The 15854-nt window shown below is 53.0% G+C and overlaps 1 long non-coding RNA gene across 1 annotated transcript in view; it reads left to right on the top strand.

Moving 5' to 3' along the window:
* LOC139045315 (uncharacterized) overlaps positions 1–13680 on the top strand; it is a 78660-nt gene extending 64980 nt beyond the window's left edge. Inside the window, exons 5-6 of the long non-coding RNA XR_011503406.1 lie at positions 2108–2200; positions 10440–13680. This is a non-coding gene — a long non-coding RNA (uncharacterized lncRNA). The remainder of the gene's footprint in view (positions 1–2107; positions 2201–10439) is intronic.
* Positions 13681–15854: the final 2174 nt, after the last annotated feature.

Raw genomic sequence — 15854 nt, 5'->3', positions numbered from 1 at the left:
AGTGCTCCCTACTTTCCATAGGTAGGTTTCTCAGTTCCTTCTCCTCCAAGGCAACAAGACTCTGCACCAACATCACGTCTGCTGAGCCTTCCCTGACCTTCTGGGCACGTCTGCCTGATTCTCTGTGTGTAACAGGTATCTCCAGCACAGCTGTGTCCTTCCCCTTTGTCATTGGCTCAGGTGTCCTTGCTGCTCCCAGAGCGTGCACTCCTCCACGGCACGGACCACAAGGGTTTCAATTTATTTCCCCAGCACCTGGCCAGAGGAGGTGCTCAGCCCATGTACGTTGAATGAGTGAGGTGCACTTGGGCAAATATGAAGGGTCAGTGGGGGCAGGGGGGAGATTTTAGGGATGTTAGAAGGTCAGATGTAAAAAAAGAACATGGTTCTCATTCACACAATAATGCCTGCACTTTGCTATTCAGGCTTCATCATTGCTTCCTTTGGCCTTCTGAACATGCTATTTTCTGGTGGTGGGGAGACTCAGAGTTGGTGTGAGAGTGAGGGAGCACCAGCCTTGCTGGCAGTCAGCCCTGGGTTCGAGCACAGCTCTGCACTGACCTGCTGAGTGACCTCAGGCAAGGGCCCTTCCCCTCCGTTCGTTCGTCCTCAGCTGTAAAATGAGGCCAAGGAAACCTCACAACAGTGTTGGGAGAATTAAATAAGTGTGCAATTGTAGCTCACAGGCTTTCGTAGAAACAGCAGTGCTATTCATCGCATCCCTCCAGCTGGCCCCTGCCCCACCTCCCCCTGCGAATTCCAGATTGTACAGTGATCGAGAGGTGGGGTTTTGAACCAAACTGTCTGGGTTACCTGCCGCTTACTAGCTGCTGACCTTGGACAAGTCAGCTCACCTCTCTGTGGTCCAGTTTCCTCATCTGCAAAATGATGAGCACTGCCCTTAAAGCCATAAATATAATATAAACCTATATTTATGTACTATTCTATGAATCATATTTCTAATATTTAATAGAATATAATATAGACAATATATTATTCTATTGTATATTCTACATTGTTATAAATAATTATATAATATATTAAATTACATAATAAAATATATATAATTACATATTATAGAATATAGAATAGGATATATGTTACAACATATATCACATTTATATATATATACACATGTGCCAGCCCTGGTGGTCTAGTGGTTAAGATTCGGGTCTCTCACCACCGCAGCCCGGGTTTGTTTCCCTGTCAGGGAACCACACCACCCGTCTGTTGCTGTCATACTGTAGTGGCTGCGTGTTGCTGAAAGCTATGCCACAGGTATTTCAAATACCAGCAGGGTCACCCATGCTGGACAGGTTTCGGCAGATCTTCCAGACTAAAACAGACCAGGAAGAAGAACCTGGCCACCTACTTCCAAAAAAATTAGCCATGAAAATCCTATGAAGAGCAGCAGAGCACTGTCTGATACAGAGCCGGAAGGTGAGAGGATGGAGCAAAAAGACAGGGTAGCGTTCCGCTCTGCTGCGCACCGGGGCGCTAGGAGTTGGAATCGACACTATGGCACGAACAACAACAACAAATATATATATAAAACTTAGGACCGTGCCTGGCATGAGGCAACCTCTCGTAAGCATTTGTCAGTGTATTCTCTCTCCCCTGGTAGAGGGAGGTAGGCACCAGGCATTTGAGAAGATGGGCGGAGGGGAATGGACAGACGGTGAGGCTAAGGGGAGGTGGGGACACTGGATCGGCAGATCTTAGCTTGGGAATCTCTGCGTGTTGGAGTTACAAGGAATTTGCTGCTAAAACCACAGAAAGAACTCAAATTTGCAAATGATTTTTTTCTTTTAAGAAACTCCGGGGAATTGCCGGTCACTCTCTAAGATAAAGCTCTCCAGTTCTCCTGCCTTTTGCAAGGCTTGAGTGGGTGTAAGCGGGGGCCCTGGGCGTGCATCAGGGAGTACGCACCGCTTGCAGCCTGGTTATCTGCCCTAGGCCCCCGCGCTGGACCCTCCTGAGGCAGTGAACCATCGCTTGTTTGTACTGAGGTAGTAATATGGCTGAGAACTCCTGGAATGGATAATGCAAATCCCCAGATAATCCCAAATTCCATATTAGCCAGTAATTTTCACTTCCCTCTCTGCAGCTGAACCTTTACCAGAGTTTCCTGATGGGGCTCAGATTACCTTGCTCGCCTTTTCCACGCAGGGACGTTAGCGAGTACATTCCCTGGCACCAGGTGGGTACTCGGAAATCATTTGTTGAATGACTGACAGGATAAGTTCATCGTAGTGCTGAAGAACCGCAGCTGTCACCGCAGAATGCTTACCACGGGCCACACACTGTGCATTATCTCATTTAACCTGTACCATAAGCTCCGAAGGGGGTGGACTTGTGATCCCCGTTGTAGAGATGAGGAAACTGACTCTCAGAGCGGCTAAACAGCCAGCCGAGGCAGTGGCAGAGTCAGAAACTTGTGCAAAGGCTGGAAAACATGGAGGTCCAGTTAGAGGGGGCAGAGGATTTCGGGATGTTAAAAAGTCAGATGTACAACAAGAACATGTTTCTCATCCCACAATAATGCCAGCACTTTGCCATTGAGACATCATCAGAGGGAAAAGAAGAGGCAGTTTGGTGGAATGGAAACTATCTGGTTTAGGAAACAGGCGGTCTGGCTTCCCTTTCATCTTGCCCAGGTTTCATCTGTGTGACCTTCCTTAAGTGTCTTTCCCTCTCTGAGCCTTAGTTTTGGCTCTTCCCTATCTGGTCCTCTAAGAATCTGAGTCCTCTCAGTTTTGCTCAGGTCACTCTGAGTTTTCCAGGGCCCCACAGGTCTGGAGGAGAGAATAGCTCTGGCTCTCTCAGGGGCTCTAATGATGCCTTTGCGACTTTCCACAACCCAGAGATGGCGCTGGGCACCACCACTGTCGCTTCTATTCCTCTGTATCCCTCTTCTTCCTCCCTCTCCTCCCTGTCTGCCCTCCCCCCTCTCCCTCCTCCCACCCTCCGCCTCCCCATGCTCCCCTCTCCTTCCCCCATTGTCCTCCCCTTCTTCCTCGCCTCTCCCGGTTCTTGCCCTCGCTCCTCCCTCCGCCCCCCTGCTCCCCGGCGGGTGGCGGGTGGCGGCCGGGGCGCGGGCCGGGCGCGCGCTGGGTGGTCCGCGGCCGGGGGCGGGCGGTAGCCTGCAGGCGTAATTGGCATGCACGCCGTTGTAGCTGAGACCGCTTAATAAAGCATTACATATCTCACCGCTTCCATATTTCATTACCTCACGCGGAGCCTGTGAGAGGGCCCTAATGGGAGTCAGCTGTGTTTTTACTTTCTGTTGTCGGCCGGGACGGGCTTCTCTGCGGATTCTTTGAAATGAAATAATGTGATGCACGGCGCGATAAGGGCCGCCCGTAATGAGGCCCAGGCCGCGGGGCGGCTGCTATTGCTCCAGGTGTCGCGTATTTGGGCTCCGAGGACTAGGAGGAGGAGGGGGCGGCGCCGAGGAGGAAGGGGAGGGGAAGACGCGTGGGGCAGGAGGGGGAGGAGGGGGAGGAGGGGGAGGAGGGGGAGCCGTGGGGCTGGGGGCGGGAGGAAGCGGGGCGGGAGGGGAGGAGGCGGCGGCAACCGGCTGCGGGAGAGGGAGCCGGCTTCCCGAGAGGTAGGGGAGAGTGTGGCTGGAGAGTCAGAGGGATGCGGGTTCTAATCCTGATTCGCCCCACTCTCAGCGTGAATAAGACTCACCTCACAGGGTGGTTGTGCTGAGCAAATAGCAGGGATTTGTAAATTGGAAAGGCGGCACCACACACATGGAAACAATGGAATCGTTTCTTGTGGAAAGGAACGATGCCCTTAAGCGCCGCTCTGTGCGTGGCACCTGCCCACGGTTCCAGCAGCCTTGCTTGCTGAGGACCGCTGCCTTCCCTTTACGGAGGAGGCCACCGAGAGGCAGAGAGGTCAGGGACCGGCTCCAAGCGCATAGTCAGAGGCTGAGGGCAGCCCTGGGCGTGGAGCCAGGCAGGAAGAAAGGGGAAGGAGATAAAGTTGGAGGAGAACTTGGGCCACTGCCATCTGATTTGTGTGCCCCCCCCCCCCCCCCCCCACGGGATCTGGACTTTCTCCTCTATCCTGCCTTGCGGGCCTCCTTCTCTGGGCATGAGGCCTTTGCCTTCTTCACTGGGTTGGAGCGGAGGGTGAGCAGCCTTATGGGGAGGGGTTGTGGTGCAGGACCCTGTAGATGGGGCCTTAGGAAGCCCTCTGTGCTGAGTACTCTCCTCTGTTCAAAATCCTGTAGGCACAGTCCTGTGAGTTAAAGGTGGCTCTTTGTGCTTTGCTCAGCCAAAATTAAAATCATCCAGTGTGTCTCCTCTGCCATGTCCACTCTGTGTCTTTCGTCTCCTCTAGAAAATACATGTTCCGTGAGGAGTCTTATATCTCTTCCATGTCTCTCAGATCCACCCACTTCTCTCCATTCTTCCTGGTGTGGCCCTGGGCCAAGACTCCAGTCTTGCTTCTAACCCTGTAGACTCTTCTTGCAATGTTGACCCGATGCTGCTGCCCTTCAGGGCTCCCTGTTGCTCTCAAGAGCGTCCAGCTTCCCAAACACAGCCCGCAGGGCCCGTCCGGCCTGGACTCGAGGACCTGCCCCCACTCCCCAGCTCCATCCCTGTCCCACTCCAGCACAGACCCTGACAGACGAGGTGACTCGCCTTTCCCCAGGTGCCCCATTGAGGTCTCTGGGCACTTGCTCACACTGTTCCCTCTGTTGAAGTGCCCTTCCCACGTGGACCCACCTTTGGAGTCCTGCTCGCTCTCCATGGCTCAGACAGCGACTGGGCATTCCACAAAGGCTTCTCTGCAAGTGCTCCTCTGCCCCTGCTTCCAACCTGGACGGGCTCTCTTCCTTCTCTGAGCCTCAGTTTCCCCATTTGTCTGATGAGAGGGTAGGGGGCTGATCTCAGGGCCACACAGTCGCAGGAACTGACCCTATTGGGTGGCAGTTTCCTCTTGAAGTAGAAACAGATAGTTTGAGTTTGTCAATGTGTCGGATGGGAACCATATTGTGTGGGCCTACTATGTGCCAGACATCTTACTGGCACTGTGTGTGCATTGTATAGATGCATCGCTTGGGGTCATGCCGCAGCAAGTGGAGAAGCTGGGATTTGGAGCCAGGTCTCTCTGATCCCTGAGCCTGTGCATGCGTGTGCATTTGTGTGCACGTGTGTGTACACACATGTGTGTGTCTCCGTGTGTGCGCATGTAAAATAGTAGTACCCAGTGTTGGTGGAGCACTTTAACCTCAAAACTCTCTCATCCCCCGGAGCCCTTTGAGGTGGGTTGGGAAGGAGTAATAGGGACACATAGACATGGAGAGATGGGCAACCGCCTTAGTTGCAGAGCTGCGGGGAGGAGAACCAGGGAGCAGGAGACACTCCCTTGGCCCGGGAAACCGACTTGGACCCCTTTAGTGCAGGATTCTTTGCACTTAGACCTAACTTCACCAGTTTTGTTTCCTGAATGCCCCTCTTCCCTCCATCCTACCCTTCTGCGCACAGACAGGGCTTACTTGGGAGCCCGTGCTTCAGCTGGTCTCCACCTGGAATGCTTTTCCCCAGTGCCTGCCTGTGGACATGTTACTCATCCTTCAAGACCTACATCAAATCTCCCGTCCACAGAAGCTGGCTGGACTCTCTGCTCAGAGCCTTGGCTCCCAGTTCCATGCTGTGTACATGTTTCTCTGGCCCAGCCTACAGTCTCTCAGCTCCAAGCCTCCTTGTTTCAAGACCACGAGCGCCTGAGGTCAGGGGCTGAGCCCACTCAAGCCAAGAGAGAGCTAGCTGGGAATAGGGGCATAGGATATGCTTGGGAATGCCTGGCCATGCAGGGGGCATGCTTTGAGGATCACTGAAAACGTATGCAAGTCTCCACTCATAGAAGATGCTCGATAAATGGCAGCTCGTAATATTGTCATGATTTATTACTGGCTCTTGCCTTAGGCCAGGCTTTCTGTTGCAGTCTGTATTTTATTAATTCTCACAACATCTTTATGAGATTGATGTTACAACCCCATTTTACCAATGAGAAAACTGAGGCCAAGTAAATCTAAATAACTTACCCGAGATACAGAGCTAATCAGTGGCAGAACCAGGGCTAAAATCCAGTTCTGTGTGCCTTGGAGTCGCATCCTTTCTGCACACATCACACTGATCATGTTGCGAGCCGCCTGTGTTCTCTGTGCCAAACAGGGCTGCTCTATTGATTAACATGCAAATGATTTTTTGAGAGAGGGCTTAAGTGTCGTTGGTCCCAGCCAGCCGCGGCTGAGCCCTGCAACCCAAGCCCTGGTCCTCCCCAACCCCTCTGCTATCGGGTTTTCATCTCTGGAATGATTGACGGGTATTTTTTTCCTTCCCTGACCCAGAACGCCAGGCCTCCAATACTACTGAAATGTTTGCACAATCTTGAAGCATTTATTTAAAAGTTGCTTTTCCCCATGGGCCCAGCCTCAGCCAGATCCTGAGCCAGATCCAAAAAAACAAACAAATCCTATCTTTACAAGCCCCTCAGCTGGGCTGCGTGGGGCGGTGGGGTTGGGGGTCCCCTGGGCCCTACCTTTCCCTTGGCTGGCTGACAGGCGGCCCCGGGGGCGAGGAGCCCGCCTGCCTGTTTACAGCCCTTTCCAATTCACAGGCCAAACAGGAAAGGGATGGGGGCTTAGGGAGGGGGCGAATGTCAGAAATCACAAATAACCCAGTTGCTCCTCAAGGCAACAGGCGATGGAGATGTGATGGGGATGTGGCTGGGTGGTTTTCTTGATGTTTATCAAGGACGCACTGAGACCCTGGCCCACACTTTGCAAGTCCCAGTACCAAGTGCTCAGCCCCCCACAACCCCCACAGCATCGTGGTCTGGACAGAGGTCCCTCAGTGGGTCTCCGAGGACCTGAGTGCTGGGCCTCTCTGGTCTGTGTCGTGCTCCGTGAGCTTGGAAAAATCCTTTCTTTCTGGCTACAACCATCGTGGGACCCCAGAGGGGGCTGGTCTCCACTCCTGGCATTCTCTGCTTCCAAATAGTGCCCATCCCAGACTTTTCTCTTGGGCAACGCAAGGGGGAGAGGAGGGGATCCCCATTTGTGGAGGGCGTTTGGCACTCTGCTTGGCACTTTATGGAGACTGTGTCATTTACTCATCACAGCCACCCCAAGAGGGACTCTCTGTTAACCCTTTCCGCAGGGCAGGAGTCCAGGGCCAGGAATGGAGGGCCAGGTCTGCCTCCCTCTTCCCGTCTCCTGAGACATCCTGGCAAAGCCCTTTCACTAGGCTGGGTGGAAGGCCTAGTTTAGAACAAGGTCTCGTGTGTGCGGAGTGTGGCCTGGCCTGCCTTTTCTGTGTTTAGAAATGGGACCATGGTGAAAGAAGTGCTCTGCAGAAAGGGAAACTGAGGCCTGGAGAGCGGCAATCTCTGACCCAACTTCTCACAGTCACCAAGGGGCCGTCTGGTCACATGTGGGCAAATTGAGGCCAGTGACTGGGAGGGCTCAAGCTGGTGCCCCGAGTTACTGCCTAAGAAATCAGGCTCAAGAGTTTTGATTGTTTTTTTCCAAAGCCGCCCTAATGTGCAGCCCCAAATGCAGGGTTCCCATGTGGCATCGTCCACCCTGAGGCTGGCTCTCTGCTGCCTTCTGGAAGAAATCAGACTCTTCAGTGGGCTCCATGCTCACCCTCTGCCCCATTCAGTGCCGTGGCCACTTGAGCTGTTGAGCTGCGTGTCATTTCTTACACAGACTGGGCATTCCCACACCTCTGGTGCAAGCTTCTGGAATACTTTCTGTGTCATCGTGAGCAAGTGACTCCAGGTTCATCTACAAAAGGGGGACCTTATGCAATAGTGGATGTAGAAGTGCTTTGTGACCATGAGTCCAAGCTGGTGTATGTTGGGCTGGGACGATGCCCTTGAACAATTGTGGGCACAAGCTGGGAGCTCTGGGAAGAAGGAAACAAAGAAATATTTGACCATCCTTTCCTACAGCCAGCTCAATTTTTAGTTGAGTTTAAGCCCTTGCACCTGTGCCATGGGGGGTGGTCTGTGGCAGTGGAGAGAGCAGGCCTCTCCTGCTTTCCCCAGGGAGCCCCTCCCCAGCTGGGAGCCCTGGCGGAGCTGGGACCATTCTGAGGTCTCCCTGCATTTTCCCAGCACAGAGGCTGGCACTGAGCAGGCACCCACCAAGTGTGTGTTTATGAATCAACATAACCTTGGGCACGTCATTTTGGTTCCCTGAGCCTCAGTTTCCTCATCCGTAAAATGGGGATAATAGTACTACTTAACCCATAGGTTCATTGTGAGGATTAATAATAACAATCCATGGAAAGTGTTTAGGATAGTGCTTGGCATGGAATGATAATGCTGTCAAGTGCCTAGAGAAATGGAATCTCAGAGGAGGTAATTGCTTTGTTCAACATCACACAGCTAGAAAGTGGCAGAGCTAGGAGTGGAGTTAGGGTGGTCTGACTCCAGAACCTGAGGTCTTGACCACTATTATATATCACCTGAGGTAGAGATTGCTGGTTGAGCCATCGCACCCACTTTTTCCCTATTTCAGAGTCATAGACCCTCTAATTTTTAGTGGAGCACATGGCCAGCTAGAGTAGACCATGCTTTCCAGCCTCCCTTGCAGCTAGGTGTGGCTGTGTAATCGAGTTCTAGCCAATTAGCTGCAGTTACGTGTGGAGTGACCAGGAAGTGTCCTGGAAGGGAGCGTGTGTGTGTGTCCCTTCCGCTTCCTCCTCTCTGATGGTTGGGATTGTGACCTAGTAGCTGTCACATCAGCCAGCAGACGTCTTGGATCATGAAGTGAGCAGGAGAATGAAGCCACACGTGGTATAGCAACCAGACGGAAGGCACTGGATCTCTGATAGTGTAGGAACCACCGAAACAGCCTGTCTTGAAGTCAGAGGGAAGCTTTAATCTGTTCACCCCATTGATATTTTGGGTCTGAATGGAATCCTAACTAATTCACGTCTTCTCAATGGTAGACTGGCACGTGCCCTCAATAGTCACTAAATGTGCCCTGCAATAACGTCGATCAGACTGTGGCATTTTAAAAATTGTTTTTCTTTGTCATGAGATTAAGCTCTGGGATGGGAGGGACTGTGATTTCTCTCTGCTGGTCTCCACTGACTAGCTCCCTGCCAGGAACCCGGCGGGCCTAGTGTTTTTCCGTGGTCCCAGCTTAGCTAAGCGGGAACCTCGTTTCCCAGAATTCCCTCCCTGCCTAGTTCTAGGTTAGCAAGGGCTGCAGGAGAGATTTGCCTTGAGCTTTGGCAGGTGGCAGTGAAGAGTAGCCATATCTCTTTTGTGCGGGGAAGGTCAGTGCGGGGCCCAAGCTCGCACGCTTGGTCACTTCTCTGCTGGCTGGCCTGCTTGGCCTGGGGCAGCAGCCAGGGCCCCGCGGCAGCTCCGGCTCTTCCCCCATCTCCTCCTTCAGCTTTCCTGGTCCTGGGCCCGGTGCGTGTGCAGCTCCGTGACAAAGGGTTCCAGCTTCTCCCAGAGGACATGCAGTCACTGAGGTCAGGGGCTTAGAGTGGTCAAGACCCCTCATGGTTGTGATTTGTCCTTCCTTCTATTTCACATTATCTTCCCTTCCTCACTGCCCGTCCTGTGGACTTCAGCTTCTAGGACAGGACACAGAGGCCTGCAGAACATTCAACCACCTCCCGCAACTGCGTAAGATCAGACCCCTGTAACGAATCTGCTTCTCTGATCAAATCCTGATTGATACATAGGTATTCAATAGGTACTTATGAAATGAATTAAGAAATGGTTTATATGACGGGCCCTCTGGTATGTGGTACCTGTTCATGAATCTCTGCCTGCTTGCAGGCTGAGCAGGTGGGAGAAGAACTATGTATTTCCTGGCCCTCGTGGACACAGCGTATCCATCTGTGTCCAAGTGGAGTTAGAGGGGGCTAGAGAGCTAGAGGGAGCCGGAGGAGAGTATAAGATGGGGCCTTGGGGTAATTTTTTGGGTGTCCTGGGTGCAGGTCCCAGTCACTCTGACAATACCCATCTCTCCCCAGAATGGGGACCTGAGGTCTGGGGAACCTTCTGTTTTTCTGATCAGCCTTTGCAGGATGGACAGGGAGGAATCCCTAAGGTTAAGGCCTCTGACCTCGATCTCATCCTCACTTAGAGGACTCAAGAGATGCTGATGGCTCCTTATGGTGCCCAGAGAACCCTCCACCAGCTCCCCATTGGCCTCACGGTAAAGGTCAAGCCCCTGAAATCTGTGCACAAGACTCTCTGGGACCTGATGACTGCCAGCTGGGGTCCTCCTTGAGCCCCAGCCTGCATAATAATTTCTCACCCTGTCTGGCCTTCTCCTTGGTGAAGTTGAATGAATTGGATTTGCGGGTCTGTGCATCCATAAGTTATCTTCAGTTATTCTGTGCCATCAAGAGCCTCAGTTTTTAAGATTGCATTTTTTTTTCCAGGTCAGGTGACTCTTCCTCGAAGTCATGGAGTCAAGTCCAAAGTTTATTTCCCATAAGGGAGAGAAGCTGTTTGTCTGTCCATCGATCCATCCACCCATCCATCTATGTAACTACTTACCCATCCATTCATCCATTCATCCACCCCTCCATCCATGTAACTGCTTACCCATCCATTCATCCATTCATCCACCCATCCATCCATGTAACTACTTACCCATCCATTCATCCATGTGACCACTTATCTATCTTTACAATACTCTCTGATTCTACTCTGGGCCCTGTGCTAGGAGCCGAGGACCGAGAGATGAATAAAACATATTCCTTGCTCTCCAGCAGCCCACAGTAAGATAGACAGAGATGAGGCAGATCGACCATAAAAATCTAAACATGTAAGTGCCATCTTGAGAAAAGTCAGGAGCTGTAGGAGCACAGAGGAGGCCCTAATCCACCCATGGGAGTCAGAGAAGGCTTCCTGGAAGAGAGGACACTGAAGCTGGCCTTGAAGGACAAGAAGGCATTAGCTAGACAGAGAAAGAATGAGAGTCATGCAGAGGGAACAGCATGTGCAAAGGCCCAGAGAAGGTAGAATGGCATACCACATTGTCTTGCAAACTGTGTGTGGTGGGGGTGGTGGAGTGGGGTAGGAGGGAGGCCAGAGCTAGAGCCTCATCCGGACTTCTTGACCTGTGATTCTGCTCCAGGATTTTCTGGAACTAGTGGGCAGGAGACAGGAAGGAGGGCCAGACGGAGGCCCTGTGGGGCCAGTGGGGCTGTATTTGGCAGCTGGAACAGACGTGAGGGCGTGCTCGCCATGGCTGGGGGCTTCTTGAGGAAGAGGCATGAGGAGGCTCAGTTTCGGGGCATCCCTCAGCCAGACACGCTTGGGCAGCCAGAGGCGCAAACTGTGGAGACAGGCACATGGGGTCAACTCGCGACTCCGCAGACAAGAAACTTCAGACACATCACTTTTCTGAGCCTCATTTTCCCATGACGCAGTTGGGAATAAATATATCATTTACCCCATTGATGCTCAATAAACATCACTTTTCTTCCTTCCTGCTTTCTCACAAGATGACTCCAAATGGTGGCTCTAGTGGAGCCCAGGGGGGCCCCCTCAGTGCCCGGCCTCACTTTCTCCGCCTCATTTACGTCAGAGTGACCATCTCAGATGCAGTTCTGACTCTGTCATCCCCTGCTCCAGAGCCCATAGGAATCCCCCAGTCTCACTGCTTGTGGAATAAAGCACAGATTTTTTAGTAAGGCATTCGAGAAATCTCAGACTTCTTAATACAATCTCTGTCTCCTATCCGTCCATCCACCCCTTCATCTGTCTGTCCATCCGTCACTCCTCACACACCCATTTCTTGTTTCTCCCTTCCCTCCTTCTTTTCCTTCTCCTTGTGCTCAGTCCCTCCAAATGGCTGGCTTCCTTGGCCTCATGCCTGTGTGGGCAGGCTCTTCCCTCTGTTCGGTGGGAGGGGTGGGGCTGTTGCTCCCCTTCTTTGCCTGTCCCTTCCTACTTTTTCTTCAAAGCCAAACTCAAAGGTCACTTCCTCCACGAAGCCTCCTGCCTCGTCAGCTGTCCTCCTCTGGGCTTCCACTCCTAATGGCTTGTCTCACTACGGCACGTGTATTTCATAGCATTGTTTCTGAGTCTGTCTGTTGCCCGCTGACCTCCACTCCCCCTCCACCAGGGTGGCCTCTGTGTATGGTTGTTTAGGTTGCAGGCTTCACAAGAACACCCGGTGGAGGGATGTGCCCTGACGCGGGCTGCCTCTGCCCAAAGGAAAGAGTGCTTTTTGTCTAATTCATACAAAGGCACCAGGTCACCAAGTGATAGGTTCAAGTGGCTGAGCCCACCCACAGGGAGCCCCTTTTCCTGTTTCCCACACAGGAGTTATTTGAGCTAGTGGGGGCCTGCCCAGCTTCTAAGTTCTTGGAGGCCAGGACCGTGTTGGGGTCATCCCTGTTCCCCCAGCTCCTAGCACAGCAGCACCAGGCTCAGAGACCTCTGTGACTGCTCTTGGAGAGAAAGGAGGAGGAGAATGAGAAGGAGAAAGGAGAGCCAAGCTGTCAGCAGTGAATCCTGGCTCCCTGGCCTCGGAGGGGAGGACCCGCGCTCACCTCGCAGGGCGAGGAGGCCTCTGGGTTGACGCGGTGGTGGTGGCAGGTTTGTTTGGAAATTCCCCAGTAAGTGGTGTTCCTGGGCCTGTCACCCGGGGACCTCGCGAGCTCGCTGGAGACCAGGCTCCTCCAAATGTTGTTTTAAACTGATTGATGCCATGCCAGCCAGCGAAGGGCAGGCATTTTTCATACGTGAAAAACAATACATTCTGCGGCCAAAATGAAATTATTTTACATTTATGCAATAACAGGCGGGGAGACAAAGACGATGTTTGAGGACGTTTAAACCCTCAAAATCATTAGTCACTGTCCCGGCGGGCTACACAAATAAATGATCAATGCGCAGAAAAACAAGACCCTCCGAGGTGTTTGCCCAAGACCACTTATGTGTCAAACAGACTTATTAGATGTGAAGGGAATGATTATTTGTACAAAGTGAAATGAACATGTGCAATAATATTGTAAAATGTTTATTAGTCTAGAGTGTGCTGAATGTTCCTAAGTCTGTCGGGTTCTCAGCTTGCATTTAATGTACTGTTAGAAATGCTATCATGCCCTTCCCGGCCGATTTTCCGCTTAACGCTAAGCTTCTTTGCTGGGGAAATCGTGTTTTCAGATCTCAAGTATGAAAACATTGTGGGGTTACTCTCACCCTCCTGCTCCCCACCCCTCACCCCAGTCAGCTACCTCCCTGTAAAACTTGTCCTGAGTCTGGCTGGCAGGGCCAGGCAGTTGTCAGGCCAGATGTTGGGTAGAAAAGGAAAAGGGGGTGAGGGAGCCATTGGGGGAACAACGTTAGACGAGAAGTCCTGAGACTCAGATTTTCAGGATCTGGTCACTAATCCTCTGCTGTGTGACCTTGGGAAAGTCCCTTCCCCTCTCTGGGCCCCAGTCATCTTAATCTTAAAATGAGAATACTATCTAAAGAGACTTCCAGAGCTAAACATTTACGTATTCTAAATCCCTGCTGGATGAGTCATGAGTCTGGAAGACCAAATGACACATTGGAAGTGAACAAAGAACTCGCTATAGAAAAATTCTTATTTTTTGAGGGTTTTGGCAAACTTCTTCTCATCCTTCAAGGCCCTGCCCAGTGTCCCTCCTCTGGGAAGGCTTTTCTGACCCCCTGAGCAATCTGGGATCCCCAACTTCATCCTTATGTCCCTGACCGCACTTTTCCCCCCGCCTCTGCCTTCTCCCAGCCTGTGGTGTCCCCATACCTCTGCCACCCAGGCCCGGCACAGAGTCGGTGCTCAGGGAATGATTACTGGATGCTGGATGGGGATGAGGAGAGCTAGTGTGACCTTCAGAGGTCACTCACCACCTGCACTGCCCTTCACGGTGGGCGTTTCAGCCTGGAGTTTGTGGAGGGGGGGCGTCCCAGGCTTGCCCATCAGCACCAGCAGAGTTCCAGGGAGGAAGTAGGCTGCGAGGGCGTTCTGGGGAAGGGTCAGGTGGAAGTTTCCACAATCTGTCACCTCCCCACCTGCGGTGGACTGCACGTTTGTGTCCCCAAAATGCATGTGTTGAAACCTAACCTCCCAGGCGATGGTGTTAGGAGGTGGGGCCTTTGGGAAGTGATTAGGTCGTGAGGGTGGAGCCCTCTCCATGAGATCAGTGCCCTTCTAAGAAGAGACCCAGAGAGCTGGCTACCCCCGCCCGGCCCCCACCCCGCGAAAACGTTGGGGAGGAGCTGTCTGAAGCCAGGAGGAGGGCTCTCACAGAACCAGCGTGCTGGCTGCCGAGTGTGGACCTCCCAGCCTTCAGAACCCTGGGAAATAAATTCCCTCTGTTTAAGCTACCCAGTCTATGGCAATTTATTATAGCGGCCCTGACTGACTAAGACACCCCCTAGGATGGAGGCCGAGGAGCCCAGCCCCATCCCGTGCCTAGAGCCCGGGCAGGGTGGGAGGAGGTAGTGGGCAGTTCTCAGCCTCAGGGGAGGGTAAGGGGCTGGCTTTGGAGGTTGTGTATCCACGGATGGGGATACGGGAGTTGCGGGGTTCCTGGCTGAATCTTTCACGTCCCCCCTCCTCTCATCACCCCCAGGTTACCTTGAAGGCTTCCTGCAGGTTGATCTTCTGTGAGCCTGACTGACGGCCTGGCGTCTTGTGGGGCCCTCGGTCTAGAGCAAGCTGACGGCCAGATGGGCAGGCGAGAGGCTGGCCAGCTCGCAGCTGCGTTCCTGGAGGCAGGGGGCCGGCCGAGGGAGGAGAGTCCTGTGGTCCAAGCCGAGCAGGGAGTGGAGCTCTCTCCTCCTCCCTTCACAGCCTTTTCCCAGAAGCGACTGGGAGCAATCTACACGGAAAAAATGCTAAAATACGGGGAAGTAAAGTTAGATAAGCCATCAGGAAAAGATGTAAAGAAAGTGTAGGAAGGTAGGATGGATTCCTGCCTAGGGTCCTGCTCCCTGGAGAGGCGGGTGGTCGTTTCATCCTGGCTCCCCAGCAGAGGGGACACACGCGCGGGTGCGATTTATTGTGCCCACGGGATACCCACAGACCCTTTGCTTGGAGGAAGCACAAATCCCCGAGGTGCTGAGGCCTCAGAGGAAGGTCTCCAGTGATTTCTCATCAAGGGGCGGACAGTGTCCCCATCCGCTGCCCGTCAGCCCCTAAGCTGGCCCGTCCTTCCTCCTTCTTTCTTCTCCTTCTTTTGTTCCACCTCTTTTTCTCCTCTCTGCCTCCTTATTCTATTAGTCACAGTTTAGTAGAGCAGGCCTGGGGACACAAGAAGGAGTGCCTGTGGCCAGGGCGACCCTGGGGTGGCTGTTTGGGCCCTTGGAGGCAGCATGTGGCCCGGCATGAGTGTCCAGCGGCTGGACAGTGCGCCCCACTTCCTCGGCTGGGCAGCAGAGGGTTCCAGGTTATCACACGAAGGGCAGCAGATTCACTGAATGGAGCATCTTTTGCTGAGCGCCCTGGCCGTGTAGGGTGTTTGTGGGGATGTCCTAACTTCACTCTTGCAATCCTCACGGTCTCTGTTCAAGGTGATTGGTCTTATCTTCAAGGTTACGGGCAGCCTAGGGAAGAGCTGCTGTTGGCGCCAGGTCCCTGCACTCCCAGCTGACCCCTGACGGCCCCACTCCTGTCCCACTGTGGGAGCTTGAGTGTGTCTGTAGTCTTGGGTTTCATTTCCCCATCTGATGGTGAAGGCCAGGCGTCCCTGCAGGGTCCTACACTTAAACATTCAGTGGTTGCCTGACACTCTGAGCCCCGTCTGCAGGGGGCTGGGGTGGGGGTGGGGGACATGGGGCTGCCTCTTGTTTTGCCCTAAATAACACAGATCGTC

This window comes from Equus asinus, chromosome 5, assembly GCF_041296235.1.
Source record: "Equus asinus isolate D_3611 breed Donkey chromosome 5, EquAss-T2T_v2, whole genome shotgun sequence".
Taxonomy (NCBI): Eukaryota; Metazoa; Chordata; class Mammalia; order Perissodactyla; family Equidae; genus Equus; species Equus asinus.
Note: the sequence above shows the minus strand (reverse complement) of the source record. Positions and strands in the feature narration are given on the sequence as shown.